Source organism: Macaca mulatta, chromosome 2, assembly GCF_049350105.2.
Source record: "Macaca mulatta isolate MMU2019108-1 chromosome 2, T2T-MMU8v2.0, whole genome shotgun sequence".
Classification (NCBI taxonomy): Eukaryota; Metazoa; Chordata; class Mammalia; order Primates; family Cercopithecidae; genus Macaca; species Macaca mulatta.
In genome coordinates this window covers 79,764,202-79,770,541 of record NC_133407.1, presented here as the reverse complement: position 1 = coordinate 79,770,541, position 6,340 = coordinate 79,764,202, and positions in this window count along the sequence as shown.

The following is a 6,340-nucleotide window of genomic DNA, read 5'->3' as shown; positions in this document are numbered from 1 at the left end:
GGTAAGTGCCTGTAATCCCAGCTACTCGGGAGGCTGAGGCAGGAGAATCCCTTGAATCCAGGAGGCAGAGGTTGCAGTGAGTCAAAATCACACCATTGCACTCCAGCCTGGGAGACAAAAGCGAGACTCCATCTCAAAAAATAAATAAATAAAATAAAATAAATAAAAAGCTTCTAAAACACGAGAGCAAATATCAACAAAGTGAACAGACAACCCACAGAATGGGAGAAAATACTTGCAAACTATTAAACTTACAAGAGATTAATAACTAGAATACATAAGGAGCTCAAACAACTCAAGAGGAAAAAAATCCAATAATCCAGTTTTTAAAATGAGACAAAGATGTGAATAGACACTTCTCAAAAGAAGACATACAAATGGCCAACAGGTATATGAAAATGTGCTCAATATCATTGATCATCAGAGAAATACAAATAAGAACCACAATGAGATATCACTTCACCCCAGTTAAACTGGTTTTATCCAAAAGACAGGCAATAATGAATGCTGGTGAGGATGTGGAGAAAGGGAACCCTCATACACTGTTAGTAGGAATGCAATTTAACACAGCCACCATAGAGAAAAGTGTAAGTATTCCTCAAAAAACTAAAAATTTACCTACCATATAATCTACCAATCCCACTGCTAGGTATATACCCAAAAGAATGGATATCAGTATATCAAACAGATATCTACACTCCCAAGTTTACTCCAGCACTATTCACAATAGCCAAGATTTGGAGGCAACCCAAATGTCCATCAGCATGCAAATGGATAAAGAAAAAATGGTACATATGCATAACAGAGTACTATTCAGCCATAAACAAAAGAGACCCTGTCATTTGCAACAACATGGTTGGAACTGGAGAATGTTATGTTCAGTTAAATAAGAAAGGCACAGAAAGCCAAACTACATCTTCTCACTCATTTGTAGGAGCTAAAAATTAAAAGAATTGAACTCATGAAGATAGAGAATACAAAAATGGTGCTAGAGGCTGGGAATAGTAATGGAGAAGGATGGCGTCAGGGGGAAGTGGGTATAGTTAATAGGTAGCTAACAAAAACATAGTTAGATACAATGAATATGATCTAGTATTTGATAACACAGCAAGGCGTCTATAGTCAGCAATGATTTGTTGTATATTTTTAAAGTAACTAAAAGAACATAATTGGAATGTTTGTAACACAATAAAATAATAAATGCTTGAGGTGATGGATACCCCATTTACTCTAATATGATTATTACACATTATATGCCTGTATCAAATTATACACACACACACACACACACACACACACACCTGCTAAGTACCCATGAAAGTTAAAAATTAAAAATAACATGGTCTAACTATATGCCACTTACAAAAAACTCGTTTTACTGGTAAAGACACTTGTAGACTGAAGATAAAGGGGTGGGAAAAGATATTCCACACAAACAGAAACCAAAGCCTGGCAGAAGCAGCTATTCTTACGTCAGATAAAACCGACTTTAAATCAACAACTGTCAAAAACATATTATATAATGATAAAGGGATCAATTCAACAAAAGATATAACAATTCTAAATATATATGCACCCAACACCAGAGAATCCAAATTTATAAAACAAATACCACTAGACCTAAGAAAAGAGATAGCAATAAAATAATAGTAGAGAACTTCAACACCAAATTGACTATGCTAGACTTGGACTTCAGACCAAATGGACTGAACATACATTTACAGTACATTCTACATAACAACCATAATTCTCATCAGCACATGGAGAATTCTTCAAGATAGGCCATATGTCAGGCCACAAAACAAGTTTCAACAAAGTTTAAAATATCAAAATGTTATCAAATATCTTCTCAGACCACAGTGGAATAAAAGTAGAAATCAATTCCAAGACGAACTCTCAAAAGTATACAAATACATAGATATTAAACAACATGTTTCTGAAAAACCTTTGGATCCATGAAGAAATTAAGGTAAAAATTAAAATTTTTTTTGAAATAAATGAAAATGGAGACACAACATATCAAAGTCTCTGGGATACAGCAAAACCTCTCTCTTAGCAAAAGCAGTGCTAAGAGAGAATTTTATAGTGTTAAATACATACATTAAAAAGGTCCCAAATTAACAATGTAACATTACACCCCAATAAACTGGAAAAACAGGAACAAACCAAACCCCAAATTACCAGAAGAAAATAAATAATGAAATTGTGACCAAAATAACAATACAAACAATTAATAATATGAAAAGTTGCTTTTTGAGAAAATAAACAAAAACAATAGAGTGCTAGCTAGACTAATGAAGAATTAAAAAGATTCAAATAAGCACAATCAGAAATGAGAAAAGATGTGACAACTGATTCCACAGAAATACAAAATATTATCAGAGATTACCATGAACAACTCTGTGCTCACAAACTAGAAAACCTAAAAGAAATGAATACATTCCTGGAAATATACAACCTCACAAATTTGAATCAGAGAGACATAGAAATTCTGAACAGACCAATAACTAGTAGTGAGATTGAATTAGTAATAGAATAGTCTCCCCCAAAACAGCAAAAAAAGGCTTCGATTAACATGCTGAGGATTGTAGAGCCATATATTGCATGGGGGTACCCCAATCTGAAATCAGTAAATGAGCTAATCTCAAGCATGGTTATGGCAAAATCAATAAGAAGCGAACTGCTTTGACAGATAACGCTTTGATTGCTCTATCTCTTGCTAAATATGGCATCATCTGCATGGAGGATCTGATTTATGAGATCTATACTGTTGGAAAACGCTTCAAAGAGGCAAATAACTTCCTGTGGCCCTTCAAATTATCTTCTCCACCAGGTGGAATGAAGAAAAATACTTCATTTTTCTTTTAATTTTTAGCTCCTACAAATGAGTGAGAAGATGTAGTTTGTCTTTCTGTGCCTTTCTTATTTAACTGAACATAACATTCTCCAGTTCCAACCATGTTGTTGCAAAAAGACCTCTACATTTTGTAGAGGGTGAAGATGCTGGCAACAGGGAGGACCAGATCAACAGGCTTATTCGAAGAATGAATTAAGGGGTCTACCATGATTATTTTTCTAAGCTGGTCAGTTAATAAACAGTACCTGCTCTCAAATTGAAATATATTGTTGTATTTGTGATTTTTTTGTTGTTAGCCTGCCTCTGTCTTCCCTTAACTATTGTGGCAAGTCTGGTGTGTGATAAAATTAAGCCAAATCAACTGCCCATTTTGTGCAAAATTAGGGTCGAGTCTGTGAAAGACATCTCTTGGATTTTTAAAAGGCTTTTCTCTACAAAAGATTTTGTTTTTAATTGTGCTGAGTGACTCAAAATGGGTTTATTCTAAGAAAGCCTGTAGGTACGGTAATCCAACTTTGGTTAATGGAAAAAATTGAATTCAGTCGTGAAAATGTATTTCTTGGGCCTTCGTTTGTTTATAAACTACATAAATGTGTTGCTTTTCTTTTGCATTCCATTTTTGTATTCTTGTTTTGCATTTTTTGCCATACTTACGTGAGTTACTAATAATCATTAAATACTGTGGGTATTATGAAACAAGAAATGAAATTTGTGCCCAGGGATGCAAATTATTTCAGAGCATCTGGTGAAATTAATGGGCAAAAACTTGAAATGTTTTGGTATTTTATAAATAAGTCCTTTATATTTCATGTATTGTCTCACCTAAACTAGTGAACAATGTAGAGTGTAACATGAAGTATATGGAATGAAAGTAAAAAAAAAAAACAACACAATGAGATACCATCTTACATAAGTCAAAATGGCTTCTATTAAAAAATCAAAAAACAAAAGATGTTGGAAAAGGTGCGGAGTAAAGCGAATGCTTATACACTGTTGGTAGGAATGTAAGTCTGCATAACATCTATGGAAGACAGGATGGAGACTTCTCAAAAACCTAAATGTAGAACTACCATTGGATCCAGCAATCCCACTACTGGATGTGTATCCAAATGAAAAGAAGTTATTATGTAAAAAAGACACCTCCTCTCATACATTTATCACAGCACTATTCACAATGGCAAAGATATGGTCTCAACCTAAGTGTTCATCAATGTATGAGTGAATAAAGAAAATGTGGTATATATTTACACCATGGTGATATGGTTTGGCTGTGTCCCCACCCAAATCTCATCTTGAATTCTAATTCCCATAATCCCCACACGTCATGGGAGAGACCTGGTAGGAGGTAATTGAATCATGGGGGCAGGTTCCCCCATGCTATTGTTGTGACAGTGAGTAAGTTCTCACAAGATCTGATGGTTTTATAAGGGGCTTCCCTTTTCACTTGGATCTCATTTTTCTCCTTCCTGCCATCATGTGAAGAAGGCAATTTTTTTCCTTCCCCTTCTACCATGATTGTAAGTTTCCTGAGGCCTCCCCAGTCCTCTGGAACTGTGAGTCAATTAAGCCTCTTTCCTTTGTTTTTTGTTTTGTTTTGTTTTGTTTTAATTGAGACAGAGTCTCGTTCTGTTGCCCTGACTGGAGTGCAGTGGTGTGACCTCGGCTCACTGCAAGCTCCACCTCCCAGGTTCACGCCATTCTCCTGCCTCAGCCTCCTGAGTAGCTGGGACTACAGGCGTCCGCCACCATGCCCAGCTAATTTTTTGCATTTTTAGTAGAGATGGGTTTTCACCGTGTTAGCCAGGATGGTCTCAATCTCCTGACTTCATGATCCACCCGCCTCAGCCTCCCAAAGTGCTGGGATTAACAGGCGTGAGCCACCGCTACTGGCCAGCGTTTTTCCTTTATAAATTATCCAGTCTCAGGCAGTTCTTTATAGCAGCAGGAGAATGGACAAATACACATGGAATACTACCAAGGCATAAGAAAGAATGAAATCGTGTCTTTTGCAGCAACATGGATGAAACTGGAAGTCATTATCTTAAGTGAAAGAACTCAGAAACAAAGTCACATCCTGCTTTGTTCTCTCTTGTAAGTGGGAGCTGATAATGTATACATATGGATGTAGTGTGGAATAATATACATTTGAGGCTGGGGAAGGCTGGGAAGGTGGGAAGGGGATGAGAGATAAGAAATTACTTAATGAATACAGTGTACACTATTCAGGTGACGGCTACACTAAAAGTCCAGACTTCACCACTAAACAGTATGTATATACGTAACTAAACTACACTTGTACCCCCAAATATACGCAAATTTTAAGAGAAAAAAATAGTTTAAAAATCAGGCTCACCAAAATTGTAAAGCAAAATCTTCTGATGTTTGATTTACTTTGAAGGAGAAATTGGAAAGCACAACGGACTGATTAGAGATCAGGAAGTCCTAACCTAAGGTTGTTCTAATGCTAACTTACCTGATTGTGAGCTGTCTGTCATTACAGCTAGTTGGGATTTGCAGAAAGAGTGTTCTGTGCTCATGGGAGTTGTAAGAATGAGGCATTTACTGTCAGATTTAGTTCAAGATCCAATAGGTAACAAGTTAGTATTTATGACAAGAGTCCAGGGCAGAAACAGGCCAGGAACCAGACAAAATGGTCAGAGATACAAACAAGTAAGAGGGAAACAAGGCAGAAGGGAGTTGTAACAAACTTAGTTGTTCTCCAGGTGATTCTATGTGAATCCAAGATTGAAGTTCACTCCTCTAAATAGCTCGTTCTCCCAACTCATCATGTTGATTGGCCCAGTTGTAAGGGAAAAGGTTTAAATTCCAGTACCTTTGGGCAACACCTATTGATCTTCCAAGACTCAGCTTTAATATTATGTCCTTGATGATATCCATTCCATCCTCATTCCTGTGGGCTCTACTATGCACTCTGTGCACACAATTTTATTGTGACACTGATAATTTTCATATACTTATTTTTATCCTCCACTGGGGTCCCAAAGGGCATGATTTGCATGTCTTTGTATACCCATTCCGCTTGGCATATAGTCTGACAGGTGACAAATCCTCAATAAATGTTTATTAAATTATTAAGAATTTATAAATATTTATTCTTAAATATATATTTAACCAGACCATGTGGCTCACTTTATAGATGTTTTGAACATTTATAAAAGGAAGAAAATGAACTATATTGTCTCTAAATCTTAATCCCTTTAAAATATAAAATTTTGTTATTTCTGTCTCCCTGTATTATATAAAAATTATATATATATGATGATAAAAATAATACTTAGGTCTGTACTTCCCAAACATTAACATGCATGCTTCTCACCTGGGGATCTTGCTAAAATGCAAATCATGATTAGGTAGCTCTGGGAGTAGGCCTGAGGTTCTGCATTTTTAGTAGGCTCCCAGGTCATTCTGGTACCATCTGGTCAAGGACAGCCCTTCGAGCAGCACAATTTTAGGAGATGGAGA